The following is an 18,360-nucleotide window of genomic DNA, read 5'->3' on the forward strand; positions in this document are numbered from 1 at the left end:
GACAACTTCTCTCTAATGGATGTCATTTTGGTGGCCAGGAGGCCTAGCACCAGGAAATCTTATTCAGAAAAGTGGAAGAGATTCTGTGCCTGGAACCAGTCTCAAAACCTTGATCCTCTGGTCCCTAACATTCCTCAGATACTACAATACTTGACTGAGATGCTGGACAAAGGACTATCCCTCTCATCCATTAAGATTCATGCTTCTGCCATCTCGGCTCATTACAACACAGATCCTCCTATTTTTTCTCACCCTTTGCTAAAGCAGTACCTCAGAGGGGCTAAAAACATAAGACCGCCCCGGAGAGCACCAACACCAACTTGGGACCTCAATTTCATTTTGGAAAAGCTCACTTTGCCTCCTTTTGAACCAGCCAATTCAGCAGAGTTAAAATATATATCATGGAAAACTGCTCTGCTTCTGGCAATAACCTCAGCGCGAAGAGTCTCAGAACTGCAGGCACTAATGGCAGTGGAGCCTTTCATCATTTTCCACCAAGACAGGGTTTCTTTAAGTACAAACCCTTCCTTTATGCCTAAGGTGGTATCCAGTGTGACTCTTAACCAAACCATTCACTTGCCAACCTTTTATCCAAATCCCCAGAATAAAGGGGAGAGACTTCTACATTCCTTGGATATACACAGGCAATTATGCTTCTACTTGGACAAAACAAAAGCTTTCAGAAAAAAAATGAACAATTGTTTGTATCATATGCTGCAGGATCACAGGGAAAGGCTATTTCAAAGCAGACCATTTCAAAGTGGATAGGACACTGTATCCGGTTCTGCTACACACAGCATGGGTACCATCTAACATTAGACCACATTCCACCAGAGCAACTGCTACTTGTACGGCCTACCTTAGAGGAGTACCTACCAAAGATATCTTGGAAGATGCAACTTGGAGTTCAGTGCACACCTTTACCAAGCATTACCGTTTGCCTCTTTATTTTAGATCCAGAGCTGGCTTTGCCACTGCAGTGCTGCAGGACCTCATAGCCACACAAAATCCTCTATGGAGCCAGCCACCCAAACTCATCTTTGGGATTCTACCCAAGTGTAATGACTGCAACAGTGAAACACGATGAACATAGTACAGCTTTGTACCTACCATAAATGTAGATGTTCGAGTGTCTTCACTGCTGCAGTTCAGGTTACCCACCCGCCAGCCCCTCTTTCTTATCTGGGACTAACCTATGCTGCCTTTGTGGTTTATTTGCTGGTTAATGAAGGTTTCATTTTTACCTTCTTTGTATGTTTCATTAGCAATATGTATTGCCTACCATTTTTGGGGGCACCTGACATCTGGGGCAAGAAAAACTGAAGAAAATGGCGTTGGCTGCTTCTTACATACCCCTGGCACACTGACGTCAGGGAAGAGGCGACAGCAACCGACGCTGGACCAAGACTTTGGAACTCAGGCTGACTGCGGGCCCGCCTGACGGCAGGATAACCCAAGTGTAATGACTGCAGCAGTGAAGACACTCAAACATCTACATTTATGGTAGGTACAAAACTGTACTTTTCCATTTATTATTGTATACATTCAGAAATCCAGAAAGATCAAGTCCAAAGTGATTCTCATAGTCTCATTTTGATCTTGACAAGTTTTGTTTTCCTTGGTTCGGCATCATCTCTTGTAGAAGCCTGCCCATCTGCAGGTCTTCAGTTCCTGTTGTCCCATCTGGTCCAGATCCCCAACCCCTTTTCAGTAACTTGGATTTCTTCAGTTTCACTAATGGCCATGGACCTTGCATACCCCTCTAAGGTGATCTAATGTTTTACCTATCCCTGGATGTCCAGCACTAATAAGAAATATAGGATTAAGTTGACATGTTTTTCTATCTGGTCTGCTTCTGTAGGCTCTGATCCCTGCACTGCTCCAAGGTCATCAGTGTTTTTTGTCAAATATTTTTCATTAAAGCTTAATTTATTCCTCTGTAAAGGTGCACCTAGCCACTATGTCCATCTACCACCACGGTGTACTTAAATGTGTGTTATCCCTCACAAAATGGCATACTTCTGTCCAGAGTTCTATCCTATTCCTCTATATAATTTGCACCATCTTCTTGAAAAGCTCACCATTCCTCTTTTTGGACTAGCTTGAACTACAGAGTTGAAATTATCATTTTGGAAAAAGCTTTTCTTGTTGCTGTTTTTTTTCCAGCTAGAAGAGTTTCAGAACTGTAAACCTTAGCTGACCGTCTTACATATTTACTATTTCACAAAGATAATTCCCTTACAGAGTAACCATTCATTTATGCCTTAGGTAACCACTGAAACAAACCTCAGGAAGTAATTCCAGTTTCCTATATTCTTTCCATTCCATTCAAATAGAGTTGAATATTTGTTGCATTGCATGGACATCAACAGGCAACTTGAATTTTACATGGACAATACCAAATAATTTCAAAAACACTCACATTATTTTTTTCCTCCAGTAAGAATGGTTCTAAAGTGACATTATTTAAGTGGTTGACTGCATAAGTTTTGTTACAAGGCATATAATAAAATTTTGCTCTGAGCCTAGGCAGACTGAACCAAATCAGTTGCTATTTCTCAGACATTTTTTTATGCAAAATGGCCTTTGATGACCTTTGTGGAGCAGCTACCTGGGCTTCACCAAACACTTTCACAAGACACTGCAAGCTGGTTGGGTCTCTGCATTTGGATCTTCCTTTGGTTTTATAGTAATAAGAGATATGTTCCCTGTGAGAGAGACCACCCAATTTTGAATAGATGCACAGAGAAATATATGTGAAGCACTGTGGAAATGTGAATTTATTCATTTAGGCCACAATGTCTCTTGGGTTTGTTATAGAAAAAAAAAAGTGACATTACAGCACACCCTACCAGATGTTTATTGAATTTTCTCAAGCGCATCTTGCCTTTTGCAGAAGAGTCTAAGTATCTTCTTGTAACAGTAATTTTTGGCCAGCCTAAATTTGTTGTTCCCCTGCTCTTTAGATGGTGTCATTGGATAGATGATGACATTTTGAATTGAAATGGTGATGTGTTTTTGTGGTGTAATGCAAAATGGTTTGAATTTCTTTTATTTTGTTGGCAATAGCTATGGTCTAACTGGGCAACTGCTTAAATATTTACATACTAAAATATCCTTTTGGGTGGTGAAATTAGCTTAGAAGAAAATACTTTGGGTTATTTGTTGAACTAGGTCAGTTTCAGTAGAATTCAGAAACTATACGTGTGTGTGTGTGTGTGTGTGTGTGTGTGTGTGTGTGTGTGTGTGTGTGTGTGTGTGTGTGTGTGTGTGTGTGTGTTTCTTTGTCGGTGTGAGTTTACAATATACATATATGTATATGTGTGTATATATGTTTATGTAAGTTTACATCACTGAAACACAGGCCTATAGCAGATGCTGTATGCTGACCGTCTAAAAAAAACTCCACCTATACTCTGTGGCATATTGTCTACTCAGAGGCGATCTCTGCTTAACGTACAAGGCCATGTCAAACCCTGAGCTGTTGGACATGCTCCACTTAAAGAAATCCCAATCCCTCAGAGCCACACCCTACAGGGATCTAAACCTTGTCATCACAATGAACAAAACATGCTGGAGGGATAGATTCCTGACCCAGAGACCCCCCCGGACTCTGAAATAGACTGCCCATACATGTCAAGCAGAGCGCCTCCTTGGCCCACCTCAAAAGGATTCTTGACGATTAGATGGGAGATAGGAAATTCTGGGGATCACGTCAGTCGCCCTGCTAGACAGGGCTCCAGGGAAGTAAATATTGTGGGAAGAAATATCCAGGGAATTGTTATGGCTAGGCTTGTATAGGCCCTAGGGCCAGTAGCCTAGTACCAACATGTGAACCTATAAACACGTGTGAACAAAGTACCTCTTTACTGTCTTGTGTACCCAGATCATGTTATCAGCTCCTTTTTCTCTCCTCCAAGATTTACAAATCCAGGTTCAGAAATATGTCTTTACTCTCCTCTTCCAGACTGCTAGCCCGCCTCAATATCTCTGTTGGTTGACATAGCATATAAGTAGATTGTCTTTCAGTACACTATTTCCTCAGGTGTGTGTGTGTGTGTGTGTGTGTGTGTGTGTGTGTGTGTGTGTGTGTGTGTGTGTGTGTGTGTGTGTGTGTGTTTGTGCAAGTGACCAGACTGTATGAATTATGTGTAATCTGAGTAAAATGTAGCAGATAATGAGTGGGTCTCTGATCATAACCACTTTATTATGTGTCTGAGACATGGATGCCAAGAAATTTACCTCAGACAAAGCTTGAGAGTTAAATCTTGGTTTCTATGTCGAGAACACATAATTAAAGGTTGCAATCGGAGACCCAATCAGAATTCTTTGTAGTCCATGGAGCTTTATCCGGTTCCAGAAAAAAAAAAAAAAAAGCACAGAGCATTTAACGAGCTTTGAAAAATGATAAAGCCCTTACAGAGCACTGGTAGACCTCATTGCCTAGTGCAAAACCTGATGAGGGACTTCATTAGAATGATAACAATAAGGGAAGTAATTGTATTAGTTTTTCTTTTATTTTGTGTAAAAATAATGTATACAACAATATTTTTTTTTAATTATATTTCAGAATAATTCAGCATGTGTGTTTAAAAAACACTCATTCTTTATATAGTAGTATGCAGAAGAACTTTTGTGGTCACACAACTCTGTTTTAAAGTTATTCAGAGTAGTTTCTTAAGAAATGTTGAAGAATTATTGTTGGTCTCTTTTTGCTCATGAAAAAGCTGGATATTTGTATAACTAAAACATTATTCGTTTTGTGGAGATCTGCAGGCTGAACAACTTTTTTTTTTTTTACAGTAGTCTGTTATTTTGTTTTGATTTCTAGTTAAAAACGAAAATGCTGATTTTTCTGGTTTTGTTTCCTTTATTAGTCTGGCCACATATTAAAATAACTATCGTATTAAGGGTGATGTGCAGAGCTGTAGTAACTACAGAGGGATTAAACTGATCAGTCACAGCATGAAGTTATGGGAAAGAGTAGTAGAAGCTAGGTTAAGAAGGGAGGTGATGATTAGTGATCAGCAGTATGGTTTCATGCCAGGAAAGAGCACTACAGATGCAAAGTTTGCTCTGAGAGCGTTGATGGAGAAGTACAGAGAAGGTCAGAAGGAGTTGCATTGTGTCTTTGTGGATTTAGAGAAAGCATATGACAGGGTGCCTAGAGAGGAGTTGTGGTATTGTATGAGGAAGTCGGGAGTGTCTGAGAAGTATGTAAGAGTGGTACAGGATATGTACGAGGGTAGTGTGACAGCGGTGAGGTCTACGGTGGGAGTGATGGATGCGTTTAAGGTGGAGGTGGGATTACATCAAGGATCAGCTCTGAGCCCTTTCTTATTTGCAATGGTGATGGACAGGTTGACAGACGAGATCAGACAGGAATCCCAGTGGACTATGATGTTTGCAGATGACATTGTGATCTGTAGTGAGACTAGGAAACAGGTGGAGGAGACCCTGGAGAGGTGGAGATATGCTCTAGAGAGAAGAGGAATGAAGGTCAGCAGGACTAAGACAGAATGTATATGTGTGAATGAGAGGGAGGATAGAGGAATGGTGAGGATGCAGGGAGTAGAGGTGGCAAAGGTGGATGAGTTTAAGCTTGGGATCAACAGTTCAGAGTAATGGGTGAGTGTGGAAGAGAGCTGAAGAAGAGAGTACAGGCAGGATGGAGTGGGTCGCGAAGAGGGTCAGGAGTGATTTGTGACAGAAGAGTACCAGTAACAGTGAAAGGGAAGGTCTACAAGAAGATAGTGCAACCGGCTATGTTATATGGGTTGGAGACCGTGGCATTGACAAAAAGGCAGGAGTCAGAGCTTGACGTGGCAGAGTTGAAGATGTTAAGATTTGCACTGGGTGTGACGAGGATGGATAGGATTAGGAATAAGTATATTAGAGGGTCAGCCCAGGTTGGAAGGTTTGGCGACAAAGCCGGAGAGGCAAGATTATGTTGGTTTGGACGTGCTGAGGAGGGATGCAGAGTATACTGGGGAAAAAATGCTAAGGATGAAGCTGCCAGGTAACAGGAAAAGAGGGAGGCCTAAGATGAGGTTTATGGATGTGGTGAGAGAGGACATGCAGGTGGTTGGTGTGACCAGAGCAAGATGCAGAGGACAAGAAGAAATGGAAACCGTTGATCTGCTGTGGCGACCCCTAAGGGGAGCAGCCGAAAGAAGAAGAAAAATAAAGTGGTTTCATATTTTATGCTAAATAGCATGAAATTGACAGTGTAACTGAATATGCTTTAGTCTGTATGTTGGCTGAATTTCAGCATAGTGATATTATTGCAGTAAAAGAGAGTGTGATGTCTACTGCTGGTATAGCTCTAAATTGCATTTTCAGAACCTGATAATGCTGGAAGAGTGGTGATCATTTTCGATGATAACTTGCAGTGATAAAATATCTTTTACTGTAGCTTATGTAAATGTTCTTATTACATTATCACATGTTATTATTAGAATACATGTGGAGTACATGGATCTCTATTGTGTAACATATGAAATATCTCTTGGTGTAGATTTAGACGTAGAGTTTTTTTTTTTTTTTTTTTTTTTTTAAGTATTCCCATTTGTATTTCAATAAAAGTAGTCTTTCAGCTTTTCCCGGTTAGGGGTCGGCACAGCGGAACTCCAGTCCGTTAATGATTGGCAGTGGATTTTTACGGTGCCAGGGTGCCAGCCCGACGCCCAACCTTCAAAGAAGTCACACCCATTCACGCACACACCTACCTGCATGTCTTTAGAAGCCACCCGACCATGGGGAGGACATGCAGACTACACACAGAAAGTGCTCCAGCCGAGAATTGAACCGGAGAACCTCTTGCTGTGAGGCGACAACGCTAACCGCTGCACTACTGCGACCTACCTCATTTGTATTTCACTGGGATGTAGTAATTTTGTTATGTGCATGATTTACCTATTGAGAACATGTTTACATAGGTTCCATAGCTTTTGTGAATAGGCTGTCTCTGGGTAGTTATCTACTCTAGTTCTGATGAAATGTGTAATATTTTCCTTAACAGCATCCACATTTTGTATTATTTTAATAGTGTGGCTTTAATAGTTTATAGAAGATTATGAGAATACGTTTAGTTCTGTTTTTGTTTGCATGCTTGCTTTAGTTTAAACTTGGTGACAGTAATACTATTTTGTTATTGAATTGTTGCAGTTTGTTCTTTATTTTTTTTTTTCATTCTTTTATTAACTTTTCATTTTAACCGAAACAAATTGATTTCTGAGGTATTAATTTAGATACCATTTTTTTTAGTAGGTGGGGATTTTATGTGTGCATTTTGTGTGTTCATTCTTTGAAGTTTTTTTCTTGGTATGAATGAGATGGATTTATCTTAATTGATGACATGGGCAGAGTGGTAAAACATTCTTGTCGATCTTGGTGGGATGGTAATAAAAATACATTCACTTTTAATCATATAATTTTTTTTTATCTTTATCACTATCCCTTACCAAGTTATTGAGGTGAAACAAAAATGTTATCCGAGCTGGATTATATGTACTTTTTGTTTAGCTATACTGTACCTGCATTATCAGTAGAACATATACACTATGTCTGTATTATTATATGTTCATGTGCATTCTACCTGCATCACCATGCATCCTAGAAAAAAAACTACCTCTGCTATAGGTAGTGCCAAAAAAAAAAAAAAAAACCACAACATTCATACACATGACATACATGCACATACACATGATATCCAGCAGCTCAGGGTACCTAAAACAACCCTTAAAGCCAACCTTCTGTAAAGAATGAAAGAACAAACATGGCCTGCATTCCCAATAAATCAGCCAACTAATTAATGAAAAGCCTTAAAACCATCCAACTCACATGCACACCACCTTTACAGTAAAACTACTACATTTAAACATAAAGTAAAATATTAGAACACCATCTGAATGACTCTACCCCATTTACATACCTTGGAAGAATTCAGACTTCATACACTGCACAGGCAGAACACGCACACAAAACTAAGCTTAGAGCAACAATATCCAGCTAAAGCAAAACTCTACTGATGAAATGTAACAATCTTAAAATAAAAAAAAATACTAAACAGAAAAAATAAAAGAAACATGCACTTCAAGTAGCCAGTCAGAAAATAACATTACTGGCAAATCTACTATTTGTAAAATATAACAACCTACCCATAACTACTCCTTGAAGTTTTCTCTACATTTCCTTAGGAAATGGACCATGGTGCTTGTAAATATAATGCATAGACACACAAGGACTCTGTGCACTGTGTATTGTGCCATTGCTCAGGTTTACAGCTCATAGACCTGGGTCTTTATGCTAGTGTAAGAAGCAGCTTTTTCTTTGAAAATTGCACATCAGTATGCCAAGTGCTCTTTCTCTCACATCATTCCCAACCCCTTTGGTCGATACTACTAACTGTATATACTACTTTGGTAATGCACTTCCAAATGCTGGTCTTTGTATAGTTATTTGACACACACACACACACACACACACACACACACACACACACACACACACACACACACACACACACACACACACCACTGAAAACCCCCTTGCAGTACACTTAACTGGTTCTTGTTAGTGCACAATTCAGGGATCCCTGTGAAGTTAAATATAAGGCCACGTCATTTGAAAATGCTTATTTCATCCTTACCATTGAAGTAGCCTATGAGAAAGGGAAGTTTAGAAGTATGGATGCTTAATGAAACATTAAGCAGAAATAAGGATGTCTTCAAATCCCTGCTCTACTAGAACTATCATTTCTTAGCTAGATTCCTCTCTGTTGTCATAGCCTCAAGTCTCCAGGTAGGATGTTTTTAAGGCTCATATTCACTTTTGCATTCAGATATATGTAGTCTTGAAAAACGGAGCTAGATGGGAGAGGTCACGACCCTTGAGATGGGGTTATCATCGCTGCATGCAAGGGTTACAGCTTTGGTTACTCTCTCCATTTACGGTGGTTTGTTTTACATTTTAAAAACCCTAATCTCCAAGCTTGATGTATAGGAAGTGTATTGCATGTTGGCTGCTATGGAACATCTGAGAAATAAATACTGAGCCGTCCAGGATAAGAAGGGCTTGGGATGGACAAGAACGAATCCCCTTTCCATTGTGTAAGTCACTCCTTGCTTTTACCAGTTTCTTTTGCCAATGACTAAATGTTTTTTTAGGCTATTAATTAAAGATATCAACAAGGGCAACTTTCTCTTACCATTACAACTATTTTTTATATGCAAAGCCTGGATTTGCCAAAAGTGGAAGTGAAGCAGTCCTGTTGGCCTCGGTCAGCTTTTTCTCCATCTGATAATTTTTTAAAAAGAATTAGTATGCCAATAGTTGTAGTCAAGTGACATTTGAATATATTTACGGGCAGCTAGATCACTTCCTTATTGACTACCAAATGAGGAAATTTAAAGCTTCCATGAGCTGGGGCAGACGCATTTTGAGTTTCCATGCATGTAGCCTTTTTCTGTGCAGCAAGATATTTTCTTTTCTGTTTGATATGGGGTGTCTTGCTCATTGCTTATGGGTTCTAATATTGTATATTGCTGATGTTATGTAGTCCAATCTCGCCTACATTCTTACCCGTGGGTTCGGAGCCGAATGTCGGCTCCCACTCGGCCAAACTTTTCTAGCTCGGTCTTTCTATTGGCTGGGCTTAGATGGTATCCCATGCTGCATTGCTCTATATCCCCAGATCTCGTTTGCCGCTTGTGTAGCTCGGACATGGTCTCACTCTTGGCTGTGGCTAAGTACCTTTTTTCTTCTTCGTGAGAGAGTTTATTACAAACAAAAAGCTATTTTAATAGCTATTGCTAGTTTGGTGTTATTTGTGGAAAATTTTCTGTGTGTGTGTGTGTGTGTGTGTGTGTGTGTGTGTGTGTGTGTGTGTGTGTGTGTGTGTGATTGCTTCTGTGGTATCCCACTAGCTGTTCCAACGGGCTAGGCCCATTTCAGTTAGAGGACATAGTCTGTCCCCTTGCTTCCCTGTGTTCTAACTTCTGGTCTAAAAAACGTTTAATTTAGAGATTTTAGTCCTAATCCCTTTTTGGGTGTGTGTCAGAGGATTGTTTGTTAGAGTTTGTTAGTGGTAGTTTTTTTCCCCGCGCTAAGTGTAAGTCTGTGGCTGTTTTTTTCCAGTCGGTTCCGTACCTGTGATTTTTTGTCTTGGTGATTATTGGTAATTCCTTAAGATGTCTAAAGATTCTAAGGCTCACAAGCCCTCGGGCTTCAAGAAATGCTCAAAGTGTGGCTATAAAATGTCCATTACCGGTGGACATTTGGTATGTGTTTATTGTCTGGGAGCAATCCATCTGCAGGAGTCTTGCAGCTTCTGTCATGCATTTAGTCCCAGGGTGCTTCAGGAAAGAAAGAATAAGTTAATTCTGAAGGGACTTCTGAAACCCTCCTTCGAAGAGGGTCTGGAATCTGCTTCCAGCTCTAAAGCTAAAACCACAAAATCAAAAAAGAGATCTCCGGCTCGTTCAGTCTCCTCGGAGCCACCGGAAAAAGTAGCTAAATCAGCTTTGACATCCTCGGCTCCTCTATCCTCGGGGCCGCAGGAAGTGTCAGTGATGATGGAACCGGCGTCGGCTCCAATTATATTGGAACCTATTCGGAGCCGATCGCGTAAGTATCACCTGAGAGGGGATCTCGATCTCCCTCCCTGTCCTCCAAATCCTCCAGGACTTTATCTGATGTGGACGTCGATAGAGTGGTGCAGAGACTCCTTCAGTCACCGGTTTTGGCAAAATTGTTCTCGGCTCCGTCCCAGTCGGCTCCGGAGCCCATCCTGCAACCTACTTCGATACTTCCTCCTCCGAGTGCATCCCAGCCTTCGGAGCCGGAGTGCTCGGCTCCATGTGATGTCTACAGGCCGGTTCTGATGGCCCCTCCTGGCTTATTAATGCCGATGTCAGCTCCGACCCCGTCGGCGCCGTCCACGGGATTCAGGACTCAGGATTCTTCAGTTGGACCCGAGGGGGAGGCTTCAGGACATCTCTCGGTTCCTAGCCTCCCTCTCGGTGCTTCGGTGCGGGGAAGCCTGACTCCTGTTATGGCTTCTGAGGCTGTTCGCTCCTCGAACTCAGGGGGGCCAGCCTTTGAGGCCATGCAGAGTGCACTGGCCAGATCGTCAGCGACATCATGCAGGTCGGTCATTCTGTCCCCTACCACTCCGGTGCAGGTCTCTGATCACCACCTATCTTTAGACAGCAGAGCCCCAAGGCCTCAGGGTACCCCCATGAGTGGTCCCCAAGTTTCTGAGGGCCCCTCAGAGTGCTTGCCTGAGGAGCCCCCTAGAAAGAAAATGTGCAAGTGGAAGCACATAGACTCCCAGGATGAGTCTCTCACCTCGGATACTGACCTCGAGGAATTGGAGGGGTCCCCCATGTCATCCTCTGAGGATGTTTCTTTCTCTGACATCCTAGAGATATTGAAACAAAGAGGTGACTGGCCGTCCAAAGCCCCCTCTGAGGACTCTGTCTTCCCGAAGGCCTTCGGTGCACAGCCCTCTGCCTCCTGGGTGTCCCCACCCTTCGATGAGCTCCTGGATTTGATTTGTGGAGGGTGTGGGAGAACCCTGACTCTGTGGAACCAGTCGCCAGGAGACCCAATAAATTTCTGTCTGCTCCCCCAGGTAAGGAATTTCTGTCCAAGGGAGCCCCTGTGGATGCCATGGTGGTGGCAGCGGTCACTCAGAAGGAATTATCTGCGATTTTGTCCACCGTCCATCCTCCTAACAAGGAGTCTGGGACCATGGACCGGTATGGGAAGCGTACCCTCTCTTCAGCGACCTTTACCTTACAGTCTCTGAACTACTTATCTCACTTTACACAGCTCCAGAGAGATCTCCTCAAGGAGCTTGGAGATGCTCTCTTGGGTAATGTTTCTGAGGCGGTGGCCCAGACGGTTAACGCCCAGATGTCTACCCTCATTTCCATCGTTAACTCCTCCATGAGGCTGATTTCATATGCAGCCGAGGGAGCAAGCAGGGCAGCAAGCTCAGGAGTCGCCCTTAGAAGGCAGGCCTAGATGCGCCTTTGTCATTTCGCGGAGGCCTTCAAGTCTTCATTCACTGACGCCCCCTTTGATGGTTCCTCTTTGTTCGGTACCAAGGTGAAAGACACCCTCACCAGGTGCAAGCAGGAGGGAAAAACTCTGTCTGCTGTAGGGGTCCGTTTTTCCCTTCCCTCTAGGCCTTATACCAAGGCCCAGAGGGGTGGAAAAATGTGGTTCAAGAAATCACAGAGGTTTTTTCCTGGTACACAAGGTGAGCCCTCCTCCAGAGGCAGGGGGGGGGGTATTCGGGAAGATGCTGCGCTAGAGGCAGAGGAGGTCCCCGCATCTCGGGAAACTGCAGTTCCTTTTGCGGTTCTCCCTACCGTCACTCCTGATGGGAGGCTGGACTGTGCGTTTCAGGAGCCAGTAGGGGGTCGAATATCATTATACCCAAAGGCCTGGCAAGACATCACCCAGGACCAGTGGGTTTTACAAATAATTTCCGGAGGTTATGTCATTCCCTTTTCGTCAGACCTCCCCTTCATTCAGGAAAATCCCGGATGTTCCACCCAGTCAAAGGGATTACGCAGCTTCAGAGGTTTCAAAGCTGCTAGAAAAAGGAGCCATCCAATATGTCCCCTCAGACCAAATCAGATTAGGGACTTACTCAAGATTCTTTTTGGTGCCGAAAAGAACAGGGGACCCGAAACCCATATTGGATCTCAGCCGATTGAACAACCATGTACAAAAGTCCAAGTTCCGAATGGTCACATTGCAGTCGATTCTCCCATTGTTGGGAAAAGAAGTATGGATGTGCTCCATCGACCTCAAGGATGCTTACTACCATATCAAAATGGACAGGGCATCCAGGAGTCACCTACGCTTCCAGCTGGGAGCCAGTCATTTTCAGTTTCGACCCTGCCCCTTGGTCTCACCACAGCCGGCCAGGGTGTTCACCAAATGTATGGCGGTGGTGATGGCTCACTTGAGACGTCAAGGATTCCAGATGTTTTCTTATCTGGATGACTGGCTCCACTCTGCCACCACCAGGCATCTACTAATTCAGACCAGGGACGCCACCATAACTCTCTGTCAACAGTTGGGCATAACATTGAACTGGGAAAAATCTGCCTTGTTGCCTTCACAGCATGTCACTTAGGTGCAGAACTAGACACCATCCTCATGCAGGCGTTTCTACCACAGGAAAGAATCAGAGTTCTACAGCAACAAGTTCACACCCTGCTTCCTCTGAGAAAAGTGAAGGCAAGATGGGTTCTCCAACTCCTGGAGACTATGGCTGCGACAATTATATTAGTCCCTCTAGCAAGGTTATATATGAGACTCCTTCAATGGCTTTTCTTTGCCCAGTGTTCTGTCCAATGGCTTCCACTTTCTCACCCTATTCTACTCACGGACAGGTGCAAACAGGATCTCAATTGGTGGCTTTGCACCAACAATCTGGACACGGGAAAACCCTTCGTTTCACCGCCCCCGATTGCCACGGTGACCACGGATGCCTCCCAGATGGGGTTGGGGGGGCATTATCTAGGCAGGACAGTCCAAGGCACGTGGCAAGTGCACGAGATACATTTGCATATCAACGTCCTGGAGATGAGAACTGTGCTACTTGTGTTGCAGGCACTTCAGAACTTTCTCCCTCTTGGGACTATTGCAATCCATTCGGACAATATGTCAGTGGTGTGGTATCTGAACAAGCAGGGAGGAACCAAGTCATATCCCCTGTGCAGAAAGGCTCTGCAAGTGTGGCAGTGGGCAGTGTCTTGCCAACATTTTCTGGTGGCAACGCACATTCCGGGGAAGTCCAACGTGATCGCAGACAGGCTAAGCAGAGCTATTCTGATGCCTTACGGGTGGTCCCTGAACCGTCAAGTTGCAGAACGAATCTTCCGCAGATGGGGTCAGCCTTGCTGCGACCTATTTGCCAGCCCCCTCAATGCCAAATGCAGCAGCTACTTCACGTTGATCCCCCCCCTCAGGGGGAGTCACCCAGGGATGCTCTAGTTTACGATTGGCCCTCCGGTCTACTATATGCTTTTCCTCCGGTTCCCTTGCTGTCAAAGGTGATTCAGAAAGCGCAATCCTTGGGAAGCAGAATGATTCTGATTGCCCCACACTGGCGTCGTCAGGTTTGGTTCTCCTTTCTCCATTCCTACATCGTGGACACGCCTTGGATTCTGGACCCACAACCAGACTTACTGACACACAGGGCAGCTCCATCCCTCTCTGCGGACCCCTCCGGTTGACAGCCTGGTTACTCCACTTCCGTCATTAGTTAGGCTTCATCATTTTTCGCCAGAGGTAGTTCATATTTTATCTTCCTCTCATAAGCCCTCTACTAGGAAGATTTATTCCAGCAAATGGAAGAGATTTTCAATCTGGGCTCATACCCAAGGGATTGACCCTTATATGGCTCCAATTTCATCTGTATTGGAGTTCTTGTCTATGCTTTTTCACCAGGGCTCAGCGTCTGCCACCATAAAAGTCCAATTGGCGGCGATTTCTAACTTTCATGTCGCTAATGAGCCTAGTCTGATGGCTCACAGACTCTGTAAGGCTTTCCTGAAGGGCACTCTGTTACTCTGTCCTCCTGTATCGGAACCTATCATGCTTTAGGATTTAAACTTTGTTCTACAGGCTCTTACTTCACCACCCTTTGAACCTGCAGTTACTTGTGATTTAAAATTCTTGACCTGGAAGACTGTCCTTTTGGTAGCCATCACATCAGCCAGGCGCGTTTCAGAGATTCAAGCTCCATCAATAAAACCCCCATACTTGATTTTTCATAAGGACAGGGTTTCTCTCAGACTGAACCCTTCCTTTCTTCCCAAAGTGGCGTCTATCTGTAATCTTATTCAATCTATTGAGTTGCCAATGTTTTTTCCCCAGTTCTCAAACAAGACAGAATTAAAATTTCATCAATTGGATGTTCACAGACAATTATGTTTTTATCTGCACAGAACCAAAGACCTCAGAAAATCTGATCAGTTGTTTGTTTACTTTTCGGAAAACAGAATTGAGTCTTTTGTCTCCAAAGTCACGCTGTCCAGGTGGATATCCAGTTGCATCTCTTTCATTTATTCCTCAGGGGTTAAAGATCTACCGTTCCCGGTGAAGGCTCATTCTACTCGGTCTGTATGTACATCTACAACCTATCAGGCCAGATTGTCTATGGATGATATTTGTGCTGCGGCTACTTGGGCATCTCCTCACACCTTTGTTACTCATTACAAGTTGGACGTGGTATCTAGGGGCAGGTCTTCCTTTGGTTCCACAGTGCTCAGGAGTATTTTCCACTGAGCCACCCAGGATTTAGGTGCTGGGGATGCTGTCCCACGGGTAAGAATGTAGCTAGATTGGACTACATAACATCAAGAACTTATGTACTCACCATAACGTTCGATGTATGTAGTCCATCTCGCCTCATATTCTTATTTACCCCCCCTCCTTCCCCCTTCCTGGAGGATTTGGAGGTTAGGACTGTTTTTCAGAGCCCCCTTCACTCTTGGTTTGTTTTTCCTTTCCTTGGGTGTTGTTATACATGGAGAATGAGTGCTGGTGTTCGCAGCAAACTAGATCTTGGGATATAGAGCAATGCAGCATGGGATACCATCTTAGCCCAGCCAATAGAAAGACTTCGAGCTAGAAAAGTTTGGCCGAGTCGGAGCCGGCATTCGGCTCCGAACCCACGGGTAAGAATGTGAGGCGAGATGGACTACATACATCGAACGTTATGGTGAGTACATAACTTCTTGTTTTGCTGCAGTTCCAGTGTATCTTGTATTTTATAAGGACTTCATTATCATTGGGTTCTTTTTGTATAAAAAACAGTATAAATTTGTTGATTAAAAGTTCCCAATGTTCATGCAAATCTACAGTTGCACTAAAAAAATATTTTCACCAAAAAGAGTTATGAACTTGTCAGCTGTTCAATGGACATTTCTGTGTGCGCAAATTTATCAAGTCAATACCATGTGGCAATCATAGACATTGCAATTTTCCCCATTGTTGTGCTACCATGGAGTTAGTATATATAATTTATATACCCCCCCCCCCTCATGGTGGAAATGCAGGAGGAAAAAGGCTGCTTTGCCTTGTTTCTTGATGAAAGTGGTGTTCAGTCATTAGATGTGATGAATCCCCACATGCAGAATTGTCCGATGAAGCAATATGAATCCAAGGAATCATAGCGCCTTTAAAATAGAGAATTATAATCAATCATAACCCACTGTCAAGGTAAATTTCTTGGAATCCATTTCTCAGATATGTAACCAATTGCAGTAATGCATGTGACATAGTCATAATTCTTTGTAATACACTGGAGTTTTAGCTGCCACAATGTATTGTCAGTTATAGCTTTAAAAGATGCAAAACCTTTCATGCTGCCACACAAATAGCATTTTGAGTCCGTGTACTTATTTTCAAGCAGCAACTTTAGAAGCTATTTGACATTTTGCTATGTTGAGTTTGTGGCAAGTGTGTTGCAGTTTTTAAATGTCAGTAGAGTTCTGATGCAAGTAGGTCATGATTCCACCTGACATGCGTCAGCACAAGTCTCACCAATACTAAGGTTGCTAGATGAAGGCTGTTTTTTCTTAATTTCAGAGTGTAATCAGCATAGTCTATGTAGTCCAGTGCATTTCATGATGAAATAAATATAGAGTGACCTCATGAATCTTTCTTTAGTTTCTTCATATTAATCTGTAGGGCTTTACAGAAATGCATTGCTCTATTTATGCAGGACAGCGGTCTGAAAGACTGCATGGTGAACACAGAAATAATCTACATCAGAGACAAGTAAATCTCTGCAAAATATTGATGATCAGAAGTGAATAAAAATAACCTTGCTACTCACAAGCTACAGTGCAGTACAGGAGTCTTTTCTTTTGTACCAGAATCTCGCTCACTCCCTCAGGAGAGGAGCACAGTCTCCTGCACCCCCTGCCTAAATATTGTAATCTGCTTCAAGGTCCCCTGTATCTTGGTAGAGAGTGCAGTTCCCCTTTTGCAGCATTCATTACATGAAGACTAATTTGTCTTTACTTTTACCACAAAGTAGACCAGCACAGGTAACAATTCTAATGTACTTTACCTTAGGTCACCACACATCATATATACTGTTTGTAAAAAGGCAAGTAGGCTGCAAACAGTTTGTTTTAATCATGTGTTCCACGGGTATATGAAACACATCTTTGAATTTGATCATTGCAGATTCTTGACTGAATAGGTATGATGAAATTGCTTCAACACTACCTTTGCACAAACATTCAGACAGCTATCGTGCTACTCTTCTGGGATTCTGTTTTAGTTTTTTTACTTTCTTGTCCAGCTAGTCCAGTATATTGTACATTAAGCACTTCCTTATGTTTCTGTTCTGTTTTCTGTCCATCTTTCATAGCTGCAATCGTGTAAACATTGGGTCATGTTGTTATCATATATATCTTTTCTTCATTTAAAAAAATGTGATTCTTTGGATTGTAGCTAAACTGTAGACACTGTTCCTTAGATTGGTTTTCTGACTTTTGCACTTTACATGTACAATAAATAAATAAATATAAGTGGATTTAAATGAACATTCTGCAATAATAGATTTTCTTTATGTATTTGCCATGCTGTCCTTTGCAGTTACGCTCTCATATATAATAAAGACAATAAGAAATATAACTGCCATTGGCCACTAGTCATTGTGCAGCAGTGTACAATCTTTATAATTTCAGAAAGTCCAATAAGGAGTGGTGAGGATCATAATATCTTCATTATTTATATATGATCTGCTTACACAACAGAATGCCAGTCTAAACATGTCAGATTCTGTAGGTGACAAGACTAAGGTTATACATCCCCAAATCACTGGAACCAGCTCTCTGGAATTTCCACTTCTGTCTCCCAACACCTTTATTTTGATGGCCAGATTGAATCACTGTATTTCACAGCAAGTGTACAGTCCTCCTGACATGTAAGTGATCAGTGCAAGAACCTAGAAGTGAAGTCTCTTCCCATCTCCCTCTCACTCTGTCTATATATGTTTATATGCACATATGTACATATGTTTTTTTTACTGTGAATCCATACTGAGATACACATTTAACATGACCAAAGAACAGTGAATACATTATCAAAACTAAGCAAAACAAATTAGAAAGTACTTTGTAACACATTTATGTACATAGTACATGGTATATCAGATTGTAGTAACTTATCAAAATTGACCATTATGTAGATAGCCGAAAAACTTTCACCTGACAACATGATACAAGGCATTTATTTTACCTGCCTTACCTTAGGTCTTGGCCATTGCCATGGTTCCTGCATGCCATCAATCACATTGTAACTAGCCTTTAAACA

The 18,360-nt window shown here is 42.5% G+C and overlaps 1 protein-coding gene across 1 annotated transcript in view; it reads left to right on the top strand.

Annotated features, from left to right (window-relative positions):
- Positions 1–18,360, top strand: part of LOC122805524 (estrogen-related receptor gamma-like) — a 590,745-nt gene that overhangs the window by 176,560 nt on the left and 395,825 nt on the right. The window lies entirely within an intron of this gene.

The sequence above is a fragment of the Protopterus annectens genome, chromosome 6.part1 (genome assembly GCF_019279795.1).
Source record: "Protopterus annectens isolate FY-2018-M chromosome 6.part1, PAN1.0, whole genome shotgun sequence".
Classification (NCBI taxonomy): domain Eukaryota; kingdom Metazoa; phylum Chordata; order Ceratodontiformes; family Protopteridae; genus Protopterus; species Protopterus annectens.